Genomic DNA, 12,956 nt, shown 5'->3' on the forward strand with positions numbered 1-12,956 from the left:
TGTTTTAACTAATGATGTCTTTTATAGAATCAATAATGTAAAAGAGTTGAGATCAGTCCCATCCCTTGATACTTTTTCCCAATTAAGGCAGTGGATCATTGTATTAATAATATTATTTAGTGACTATTCAGCATTTTCACTCTGGTGAGATACTGTGCGAACATCAATTAATCCCCACCAAAGCCCTGAAACCTCACTAGAAAGTATTAAACCTACTTTAAAACTAAGAGCCTGGAGCCAGAGATTTTTCAGTTCCAGAGAGATCATAACTTGAAGCTCCTTGGGACAGTGAGAGTCTAGAATAACGAATGGCCCTGCAGTTAAAGCTACCTTAAAGATTCTGCATTGTCTTGGGGCAATTGTTTTACTTCTCAAGGAAAGCCCTTTCTGTGGTGTCGTCCCCTGCGCCGCCCCCCCCACCCCCCCCAAGAAATTAATATCGCTACCAGTACTTCAGACTGAGGCTGCTCATAGAAAAAAATTACATAGTCATTGAGATGTGTATACATATTGAGAGAGAGCCCATTTCCATAGCCCAGTGGTTAGAGTATCCTCTCAGATTCAGATTTCCCTCCAACGAATATTTAACTTTATACATGTGCAACAGCAAGCAAAAGTGGAGAGTGAGAAAGAGCTAATAGTTTGTAGTTTTTTCACAAATGTTATGTTCAGTTCATGGCCTCAAACTCAAATCTTCAAGTAACGGAACACAACAATGGGGGACAGACAGACAGATATGCACCAGCTGTCTGTAGAGGTGTTAACCACTAGCACAGCTGTAACTACAAAGCTTGTCTACATCGAACTTAACTGACTATCCCAAAACTTTTATAAAAGTCTTCCCAATTTACATCTCCCATAGTATGCTCCTTGTTTTACAGTGATTCTCTGTAGGGGAGAATGGGACATCATGTGTTTTACATTGCTGATGGTATCCAGTCCACCTATTTTGGCCATCTATGGTTTGGCAGCTAAGCAGGACAGGATTTCCTTCTGAAAATATTAAAGCCACCCACCTCTCTCCATTCATTACCTAGCAATCTTTGGAACATATTTTCAGAGGATACCGATAAGGAGTCAAAATTTAGGAGCAAGGAGAGATCTTTCGTTGCTTTTAGCGTATTTTTTTCCAATCCTCTGGCCATAAATAGCTGAAGTTTTTGAAAGCAGCTTAGATTCTCTGTAGTCTGGTTGTGATTTCATTCAAGATTTTTGCTTTCCTGTTCCTCATTTCTGTTGACTAATCCCTTGTTCTTCTTCCTAATCAGGATTCTGGATGATTGATCAGTTTAGTTTATAGCTTTGTGTTAATCTTGGATTACCTATTTCACATGAGTGTCCCTACTCCTGTAGACACCTGATGTTTAATACTATTAACTTATACATCATTTCCTCTGGCTTCAGAAATCCTGCAGTTCTTTGTCAACCAAATGGGAAGGAGAACAATTTCGAGATACTTCTAGGGCATGACTCATCTCACCCTATGTTAAGTTTCTAAAGTAGGCCAAATCTGCTATGTCCTAGAAAAGTCTATCACTCTTCATTGACTCTCAAGGAAGTTCAGATATCCACAATTTAGACATCTACATCTGAATTACTTTCCACTGTTAGATGAGAAGAATTCTACCCCAGGGCATCTGAACCCCTTCCCGTGTGCTGTGAAATGGGGCAGCAGGGTAAAAAAACCCCAATGTTCAAGAACGCTGAGAGGTGTGCTCATTCCATGACTCCTGTAGGATTCACATGTGAGGTTCCTAGGGAGCCTTGTTTAACTGTATCTTCCCTCTTACACTATTTTAATTAAGATAGAAACTGCCTAAAGGTTCTTCAGTTTCTTCCTTAAAAGATCCTTCTGTCCAATCTTTGTAACTTCACTTTTTTCACTTGTTTTTGAATATTAAGTGGACAAACAAGTCCAATACTGGTATTTTTACACTGAACATTTACGGAACTCCCTGACTTGAGTGTAACCGAGTGGCAACACTACCTGTTTTAGAAAATCCTGTTCTAAGAGCCTATTTAAACATGATGACAATCCCTGCCTGAAGTCATGCTCCTTCTTCAAGCTGTTGGTTTTTTTCCTTAATATAGCACCTATGATTTATCTCCCTATCAGTGTGCAAGAGTTTATAATATTCTTGTCAAACAGAAAAGTACACTAATAACACAAAATAAAGAGTTGTAATATATTAACATCAGCATATGCATAAACAGAAAAATTACTGTTACACCAACTGCTGAAATGTAAGTATGTTCACTTTGAATAAAGGGAGCTTTAACCAGCAAACACACAGAAATGACTTTCCATATTTCTCTTCCAAAAATAACCACATAAATGAATCGCATATAAATTAAAATTTTGATGGATTTCACATAAAACAGTGACAATCTGAATATGAAATTCCACAAACAGAAACTCAGGTTTGTACAATCTCAAAGGTATAAATCTGGCTACACTGAAGCCAGTGGGACATTTTACTACTAGCCTTGTGAGACAGAGGTATCAAGATTTCACTCATGGGCTCTATGAGTTTCTGACTTCTTGCTTCTGTTATTGTTTTAAATTTAAAAGGTAACATTGAAAACTTTCTGCAATTATTGTGTTCTCTAGGAGGTAGGACAAAAAGATAAAGACAAAAGAAGGAAAGCTGATAATTTCCTTTAACACCTTCTTATGAATTCTTGGTTGCCTGGATGTTACCCAAATCTGATGCTTTTGATTCTCTAACCTTATATAGTAGGTGAGAAATTTCCAGGAAGATTGGACTGAGAGGTTTTTGGCCACTCTCATTATCACCGCCCGGTACCATGCCTGCTGTGGGTTTTGTGGCTGGAGAAAGGCTGTACCACAGAGCAGCCTCCTGCCTCCTCACCCCCATGGCTGCACCAGCCTCTGGATGTACAAGCTGTACAAGTTATCTGAGAGATGGTATCTGTACCTAGCTCCTCCTCTGGCGTCCCTGGAAAACTGAAGCCCGACTTGAGCAGATCGCCACCCTCTTCTTCTGAAAAGACAGAAACAAAGTAGCTATTTAATAATGCTGATACTTTTGTATATCCAGACATAAACTCTCCACTAGTTTTTAAACCCACTCAGTGATACCTATGGCCAGTCAGTATCTCTGATACTGTGAAGCTGTTGAGGTGCCATTATCTGTAGTATCTATTCCTCTTTGCAAGTTGTTCTAGTGATCTTCTTCTTCTTTTTTTTTTTTCTTCATTTTGCCAAACGTTTTCTCATCACTAGTGTCATAATATTCATAAATGCCTTTTTTTTTATAACATTTTTTACATTGTTCTTTTCAGCTTTGCTTAGTCACATTGAATTCTACTGCCTTTTAGGCTTAATGTATTTATTCCAGAAAGAATCATTATTGTCAGTCCTGCAGTTGCAGCTTTAGCACTTCCCATCTCTGATGATAATAATGCCACTCATGATTCTCAGGCCACTTTCTTTATCTTTTATTCACAACCATTTCAACTCTGCGATTCTGAACACTGATAATGCTGTTATGGTGACTTTCTCCATCAATAACATTTACTTTTGTGCAAGAGACAACTTCTGTAATTCTAGAAAAGTACTTAAGTTCAGACTATTTGTCTATGCTGTATAAATGCAGTGAGGTACGCAGAAACCTGCCAAATGGCCTAAGCGCAGCTTTTAGCAACCCTGCCTATGTCGCTTTTAGAATCACAGCTTGTTGCCTCTGCACTGTGCTCTTGTCATGCTGGCATACAGATTAATTTGGACCTGGCACCTAGCTCAGATATTTCTAACACGGAGCTGCATATGGAAAATTGGGCCAGTAACAATTCCTTAAGGTACAAGATTGGCTTGAGAATACACAGATTAGGATACAAAATATTGCAGTGATGTGTTTCATACAAGTACACAATAGTATAGGCTTTTTTAATGTTTTTTCAAATATTTTTGCCCTATTAACCATATTTGCTGATGTCTCAGCTGAGTGGAAATTCTCTGAGTATATACAGCCTTCTACTGTACTTTCTTACCATCTGTGTGTGCTACAAGCACAGACACCTAAAAAGAACAGTGAAAGAGTGGAGTACTCCATAGCCTCTCACAATACATTCAACCAGGAATTCTTCAGAGAAAGATAAAATCAGGTATTGCAGACCACGTTTCTGTAGTGCACAACTGAGGATTGATGACTTCTAAATAACTCACATAAATTCATGTTCTGTATATCCTCAGGCAGACATTCCCATCAGTCTGAACCAACTCAAGACTTTTCTTCAGACTACCTCAACCCCTGTATCAGACAAGCTGGTTTTTGTGGTTCAGCTTACAACACACACACTGTTTTTCCTGTTTCAATGCTCCATTTAACAAATACATGTCTTTTGTGTATTTCTTGGTCTTGGTTGCACTTTTTATTTGTGCTATGATTTTTTTCCCAATTATCTGACAGCAAGCAAAATGAGTGAACATACTCCTGTAGATACTCTCAAACAATTGTTCTTGGTATTCACAATTCATGAGGTTAAGAATATAAAAATGATAACAACGGGTAGTTATAGCACAAACACTGCACAGAAAATAAGTCCCGAGGATGTTAAGAATGTTGGATAAGCTGAACTGTCAAATAAACATCTTGTTTATAAACTCAATTGTTAAATAAACTCACTCTGCTAAAATACAGCCTACTAGAGATCTTGTTAAGTGATGGATAAAGAGTCATACACAATTTAAAAAATGACTGGCATATGAATTTAAATTAAATTTCATTTTCAGAGGTAATGGACAACTCTAATTAAATAAAAGCACAAATTAGGCAGTTTCCATGGAGACTTCGCTCACATGATCTGCCTATGTTGTATAACTCATATGCCTGTCCTCTAATTTGGCTGCAGAGAAATAAGGAATCAAATGAAAGTTATAACAAAAATATTCTGAAAGATCCTTTACATTCATGTAACAAACTAGGAGATCTTACTGTTAACTTCATAATAAACAAGCTTTACATTGAAACAGTAGTTTTGTATTTTTCAAAAAGAAGCTATTAATTTATTCCAAAGTTGTATCATATACATATATTCAGAAACACTTGTACAATAATCCAAAGAAAATAAAATGCTTAACATTATTTCTCCCTTGCAAGAAATCAGCATTATTCTCACAAGCTCTGCTCAAAACTAGACAAAAATTTTAGGGGTAGGCTAAACTAGACTAAATATTTATGGCTTTGGCATGTTTGCAGAAAAAAGGAAGAAAATAAATTTTCTTTTCAAAATGAATACGAAAGGTCATGCAATGGGATCCTTAAGTCAGATTCTAACTTTGCTGTAAGAAACCCAGTGCAAATTTGTACAATTCAGTCAATCTCTTTCTGCCTCAATTTTCCAGTAGATTTAGGATTAGAATTGATTTCTTTCTCATAGCTATCCTATATGAATACATATGTTAGTGTCAGCGAGCATGTTGCCTAGAAGATCGTATAGAGAGCACAAAAAAGTTAGAATTTCCATTCTGCAAAAAAAGCTGTATTCTGTTTTGAATAGGGTCAATTGCAAATGTTTCAAAGGAACTTAAAACTCCTTTGTGATTTCCTTGGGTTTATGAATCTGCATTAGGGATATGAGTAGCTCTTAGTGATTAGTTTACTTCCTAAGCATGAGTACTTCTAATTTCTTTATATTTTATGATTATACCTATTCACATTACTAATTCATTGTTTAGACTGTCTTTTCAAATGGCTACTGTCAGTTCCTTCAGCCCTTGAAGAGATTAAATTTTTGTATTCTGCACTTATGAAACATAATCTAAAGTCTCAGTGGCTCTTGCAATATTACAAAGACAATCTTTGTGTGAGGTTGAATTGTACTTCAAAGTCATATTATTCCTTCAAAAACAGACATACATGGTCTTTACTTATTCAGTTTACATTTTTCCTAGAAATTACTGATTTTATTACTGACCATAGAAATGAAAAGCATATCCTTCATTCATGAGCACAGCAATAGCCTTCATATCTCATGGTAATGAAGTCAGGCGGATTACCACAGAATTTTTGTGCATGCTGAAATTCAAGTGTCATAAAATGGTGCATTCATTTCATGTCATTCGCCTCCTTTGTCTCATAGATCCACAGTATTTCAGCTTGCCCTTCGGTCAAGGTGGGCCTACTGGCAGAACGTTCTACAGCCGTGGACATAGAGGAAAATGGTAGCCTTAGCACTGTTCCAATGGGCATTGACAAACAAAGATGAGATCATGAAAATAGAATGATTTACAACTTAAGATTTTAAAAAATATACGGAACACACAGTCTACAGACAAGGGACAAAATTACTAGTTAAAATCCCCTCTCAATATACAAACTACTGCACCACAGACTGGTCTAAATAGAAAGCAAAAACCTGCCTCTGAAACTGAAACTAAAAAATAGTGGGAGAAGTCTTCACTCTCAACAGAGCTCAAAATAGCAATAAAAAATGATAGGCTTTAAAAGTACAGAGATATCTGCTTCTGTGAAAGCTGAACATACAGTAAAATGATGCTGTGATCTGCATAAATAGGAGGCATAAACTCATTTACATCTAGCATCTCATTTTCTTTTTAAAAAATGTGATGGATCTGTCATGCATTTCAGTGCAACAGTGCACAGACGACACTCAAGACTGTGATAGGAACCTTTCACAGCTGAAGTTCTCCAGACTTAAGCTTGGAAATGTCAGGAGACATTGCTGAGCTGGAACCAGCTTGACAGATCCATATGGCTTACTCAACCCTGAGGCTACTACATGTACAGTGGGAAATGAAATGGACCAGTGCCCAAGATCAAGCTGGCATGGCGCAGCTTTTGTCCTCAGAACAGGATGGGTGTCTGTCAGGAGTGTGCCCTGGCTTGTGCTGTTCCTTACCCTGCTAGGGAGGCATTACCTGGGGAAGTGCTGGCTGGCATGAGCCAAACCTGGGCAAGGGCATGTGCTGTGGTAGGGATGGTTGTTGCCATTGCTCAGGTGTGCGGCGTGTTCCCAACCAGTTACAAGTACAGAGGGACCCTTAGCTTCTACTCGGTTTTTTGTCTCTAGAGAATAGGTTACAGTCTAAGGTAAATCCAAAATAAAACTGCTGAAGCCCACAGAATCACATCTGTTTAAAAACTGGGTAAAGGAGGTGCAGCTGATCTCTTGGGGGATCAACTCTGAATCATGCCTGAGCTGCGCTTGGCATTGGATGGCGGGTGAGTAGAGTAGGATGTTACTTTGTGTTCTGGGTCAGGGAAGTGAAGTTTCTGTACGAGCTAAGGGACACACACTCTCTTCTACCCCGTTGCTGTCTGCCTGTGGTCTAAGTGAGCATTTTGAAAGTCACTGCATAGAAACAATCTGATATCACTGCTTTTCCTGAGTTTGATAATCACCGTACCCATCTTTCAAATATATCATCTCAGGTTTGACCTCTCTAAGCCTGACCTATCCGTTTAAATTCTCTTTCTTCACCTGCAAAGTCTTGCACCAAGATATGCCTCTGTGTTGACCCTCTTTTTTATGCATTCATTCTGCCCTCAATAACCAGGCACACTGTTTCCATCTCCTAATCATACTTTTTTCATAACCCATCCATCCACAAAATAGGCCCCAGTCTCAGTGGACTTGTTGCTCACTGTCCTGGCTTCAGCTGGGACAGAGTTAATTTTCTTCTTGGTAGCTGGTGCAGTGCTGTGGTTTGGATTTGGTGTGAGAAGAGTGTTGACAGCACACGGATGGTTTTAGTTGTTGCCTGGGAATGTTCATACTAAGTCAAGAACTTTTCAGTTTCTCCAGCCCTGCCAGCAAGTGGGCTGGAGGGGCACGGGGAATAGGGAGGGGACACAGCCAGGACAGGTGACCCAAACTAGCCAAAGGGGTATGCCATACCATGGGACGTCATGCCAAGTATATAAGCTGGGGGAAAAAAAAGGAAGGGGGGGGACGTTTGGAATTATGGTATTTGTCTTCCCAAGTAACTGTTATGCATGATACAGCCCTGCTTCCCTGGGGATGGCCAAACACCTGCCTGCTGGTGGGAAGTGGTGAATTGATTCCTTGTTCTGCTTTGCTTGTGTGTGTGGCTTTTGCTTTACCTATTGAACTGTCTTTACCTCAAGCCACAAGTTTTCGCACTTTTACTCTCCCAGTTCTCTCCCCTATCCCACTGTGGGGGAAGCGAGCGAGCTGCTGCGTGGGGCTTGGTCACCAGCCAGGGTTAAACCACAACACTCACATACTTTAAAAGGCTCACATCAGTAAGACTTATAAGCAATGAACTGTCTTCTCCACTGCAATACAAGAGTAAGATTGAACTGCAACCGATATTGAACTTCTTAGTTAATTGGATTTTAATTTCTTTATTATTGGCCTGCTTTGGACCTCCCACCGTTTTTTTACTATGTGTGCTTTTCTTTCAGCCTGTAAACTCCCTATGGTAGCTGTTGTTCTTTTAGTTCTGTCTTGTATAGCACCTGGCATATTAACTCTGACAACAGATGAAATAAAACACAAACCTTGAAATGTCTGGATTAAACAGCAGGTGCAACTTCATTTGGTCATATAATTGCACAACATAAAATGTGTCCAGAGTATGAGTACCGCATCACTCCATGATCTGAGAAAACCAAATCACCCCTTCTAGAATAGAGATACTTAGAGACTGAGGAGAGAGGTACCTCCTGTACCTCAAAGTCCACTAGCCTGCTGTCCAATTAAAGTATTCCTTGCAGATGGCCTTTGACCCTGGCCAAAGATACCTCCAGTCTGCTCAGGGTATGTGTCACTGAGGACTCTCATTAGGCTGATCCTGACCTAAAGGAAATGACCAAATGCATGCACGCCTGGGTGCTGTTACAGCCCCCTCGCTCCTCCCGGGAGACTGCTAATTGGCTTGGCTTGGATCTTCTCCAAGTGGCTAAAACCACTTGTGGCAAGCCTATTCCTTTTCTAACACAGTCCACAAGAGGTTACATCCAATCAATGTTACAACATCTACATAGTAAATTAGGCATGGCAAAGTCTCATCCTCTGGCCGGGATGCCAACTGGCATGGTCTAGCCGTATCCTCAAGAACTGGCTGGCCTCACCCGAACTGTTACTGGGAATGGTCCCTTGTCTGTGCTAACTCCCTAGTCAAGCCTGGGAATATTTGGGACAGTGAAAACTAAGACAGGAATCTCTCTAACCAACATAATAAATAATCAAATTCCTATTTGTTGGGCCTTTTTCCTGGTATTTAAATTTACTACTACAGATGTAGCCCAGGTGGCAGTATTGTCAAATACAATATTCTTGAGCATTGTTTTGATAGCATGCTGATAAACAACAAATGCACAGAAACACAGCAGGGCTGGGAAAATTCTGATTGAAGTAAAAATTAAAAATGATAGTAGGAGATTTAAGGTTGTTGAAGTTTCCTTTGCAAGAGGCCTGTGTGAAAAGTATTAACTTTTAAAAGGAAGTTTTAAAGGAATTAAAAGGAAATCACTGTTTAATTAAGTTGCTTTTGCTCTTCTTGCATTAACTCTCTTTTTTTTGTTCTCATTTTTTCTCACACACACATATAAAAGGTTTCCTGATAGATCTGGCAAAGGTCTGTTCATCCCAGTATGCTGGATCCAGCACTGGTCCAAAGTGGATGCTGCTGTAAACAGGGGAAATACACAGATTGCCTAGAATACCTTTCCAGCTTCCCACAATCGGCACTTAAGGGACTTCCCGAGATGGAATTTTAATCTAGACCGGGGTCCTCAAACTTTTTAACCAGGGGGCCGACGCGCGGATGAAGTGGCAGGCAGTCATCTGCGGCTGCTTGGTTTCCCCCCCAACCCCCGGCAGGGGGGTGTCTGTAAATACCGGGGGCCGGACTGAGGACCCTGGGGGGCCATATCCAGCCCACGGGCCGTAGTTTGAGAACTCCTGATCTAGACCATCGTTTTTAATAGCCACCAATGGATCCATCCTCTATGGATTGATCTAATCTTCTCTGAGCCCATTTATACTGATAGCCTCTACCATATCCTGTGCCAATGCACTTTATAATTTAATTATGCTTCATTTGAAAAAGAATTTCCCTTTTGTTTGTTTATCAGGTTGCCGGATAATTTAATCATGTGCCACTAGTTCTTTGGTTGTGAAAAAAAATGGATCATCGATCCCTATTCACTGTGTCTGTATTATTCATAATTGTGCAGACATCTACCATATCCCTTCCTCAGTCCTCTTTTTCCCAAATGAAGGAATCTGTTTAGTATTTTACTATGGCAAAGCTGTTCTAAATCTTTCATCATCCTTCTCACTCTCCTCCGTACATTTTTGTTACTCTGCTATGCCATTTTCAGACATTTTCATTCAAATGGCTTTATGGTACATGTTTTTCCAGTGGCACAATGCGGTTCTCTGCATTTTTTCCCTATTTTTAAAAAAATGTTTTTATCTGCCCATTTCATAACTTAGAGGATTTGTTATTCATATTAAGTTGTGCCCAAGAGACAGAATTTGTTTGGCTTTCCAAACACAAACACATTTCTCATATAAATTACACTAATAAATATTGAAGAATCCCAGCATTTTACATAGCTCAGGTTACTACCAAGACTGCTAAAACAAAACTATCACTCTCCCCATCCCCCGAAGAGCAGGACTAAGGAATTCGTGATCTCTTGCTTTCATCCAGCCTGTCCACTTTTATATAGCACAGTTCCAGTTAGCAGGACTGTGAAACCAGGCTTCAGCTACCGGGCAGAGTACCCATGTACACAGCCTATTAAACCAAGGAGAGGAAGCTGGCTGCACCCCTCAGGTTCTATCTTGGAAAAAGCATAAAATGAGATATATTGAAGGGGATCACAGAAGCTGTCAGGGGTCATCTTGGTTTTGGCATCACCAACTCCCACCTCCTTTTTGGCAGCCGAAAATCATCTAGAAAACACGGGCTGTCATAGCAATATTGTGGTGATTACCCTGAAAGGGTTTGGTTCCCCACAGCAGCTGTTTCTGAGCCAGCCAGGGTCATTTTGCTCTTTGGAAGCCTTTCTGAGCTGCCTTATCCCTTTGACCCCAGAGATCTGCAAGTTCCACTTCCTTGCCCCTCTGCAAGCCATAAATGCAAAAAAGTGTTCAATAATGCTGTGGAGTGTTAAAGAAGATTCACTTTTCAGTCATTCTAGAATTTAAATGACTAATACAGTTAAATAACTCTATCTCTTCTTATCAAAATTAACAAATGACTGCAAGGAAAAAGAGCGAGCCAGTGATAACACATTGTGTTCAGACATGGCTCCATGTGATCATGCACTTCAAACAGCCTAGCAAATTCCTAAAAGCCCTTTCCTCAATTTTTCACAGCTGAATAGCTGTGTCAAGCTCCTGAAGGAGCCATTTACCTTTTATTGCTTTTCAGGATCTGTAAGAGGAATCCCAGATCCTCTGTATTAAAATGTGGGAATAATAAAGAATGTATTAGCTAATTACTGTGAATAATGACCCTCATTCTGTGAGCCCAAGACTTCTGGATACCCCAGAAAAATCTTTAGCTCTTCCCTGCTACAGCTTTTCAGAATTTATCCTTTTCCTTCCTCCCAGATAAAATGCAACAACTGCCTTTGTAAGCATTCATCTTCCAGCTGCTGTGACAGCTCATGGAAGGACTTGCAGCTGCCTCCACAGTGGACATCTGAGGAGGTCCAAGAAGTCTATCTTGGGCCTTGGCAATGAGTAAATAGAAAATGCAGGTCAGGAACACAGAATGATTTTGCACAGCTCCAAAGGCTTAACTGTAGTGTCAGAGAAGTAAAATACTGTGTAAGTCTATTATAATACCTGAAGAAATTATAGGAAAACATACTTCAAAGAGACCAAAGTGAAGAGGAATATCAGAACAATGTGTAGGGCAAAGTCCAGTAGTGAAAGAGAAGTATACAAGTCAGAAAACTTGGCTTACGCCTCTCCTAGAAATGCACAAAAAATGTCCCTGGATTTCCCTGCTTTGTGAAAAGAAAACACAGGTTCTTTGTCTTACTGGATGGGTGTAGATATTTCACGTTCTTCCTTCTATCTTCTGCATACGCACGGAAAATGGAACAGACATTCAGCAAAAATAAAGTGTAGATTAAATTAGCCTTTTCAATATATTTCAAATGCACACATATATTTACTTTACTGTTTGGTAAAAACCATGGCCAGATCTACAACAATTATTACTAGTGGGTCATGACATTCTGTTTTTACAGTTTTGTTTTACGATAGAGCAAAAGGTCTGAGCACTGTCCCCATCTTTCAAATGTTCAATAAATAAGATCTTTTAACAGTAGAGAACAACGGCATTTGTTACCCTGATCTACCATGGTAGAAGACATTTAGCAGGAAAAACCTTTGACCCTGCTGGGATGTGAGGGCAAAGTCAGCAGTTCCGCTGAAAACTGAAATTAGCTATTAGTAGCTGCAGCCATGAAAACCCTCAATAAGGCCTTTTGACATTAGATGATGAAGATCTATATTACCAGAGATGGGATGCATATGGGTTTTTCCGTATGTGAAAGGTTGTAAGGAAAGCACAGAGAGGGTTCAAACATGTTAATTCCTACACAAGCCAATTTTGGTGAGGATTTCTTAAACGCTGGGGTGGTATGATTGACAGCTGATGGGTTTTTTTATTTCATAAATGTAATTGCATAAAATATAATACATAACCTCCTTTTGGCAATTTAAGCAGATACTGAATGCCACTACCTTTTAAATGAGCCATTTTCCCCTTTCAAAAATAGCAATAACCATAACAAAATTTCTTCCTAGAAAGAATCACAGGTCTGGAGCAGCTGTAGCAGGCAAAGACTGATGGACCAGGATGCCTCATCTAGTTGTTGTATGTTTTCATCATCCTGTGGATACTACTGAAGTTATGCTCAGCAGCTCAGATCCATCCCCCAAACTTAATGAATTTTCCAGTGACTGGTCATTAG

The 12,956-nt window shown here is 39.6% G+C and overlaps 1 protein-coding gene across 1 annotated transcript in view; it reads right to left on the bottom strand.

The window, feature by feature from the left end:
* DLGAP2 (DLG associated protein 2) overlaps positions 1 to 3,002 on the bottom strand; it is a 109,572-nt gene extending 106,570 nt beyond the window's left edge. The window contains exon 1 of the mRNA XM_056344472.1: positions 2,940 to 3,002. The gene's annotated coding sequence lies outside the window, so the exon portion shown is untranslated. The remainder of the gene's footprint in view (positions 1 to 2,939) is intronic.
* Between the last annotated feature and the right edge of the window lie 9,954 nt (positions 3,003 to 12,956).

The sequence above is a fragment of the Falco biarmicus genome, chromosome 6 (assembly GCF_023638135.1).
Source record: "Falco biarmicus isolate bFalBia1 chromosome 6, bFalBia1.pri, whole genome shotgun sequence".
NCBI lineage: Eukaryota > Metazoa > Chordata > Aves > Falconiformes > Falconidae > Falco > Falco biarmicus.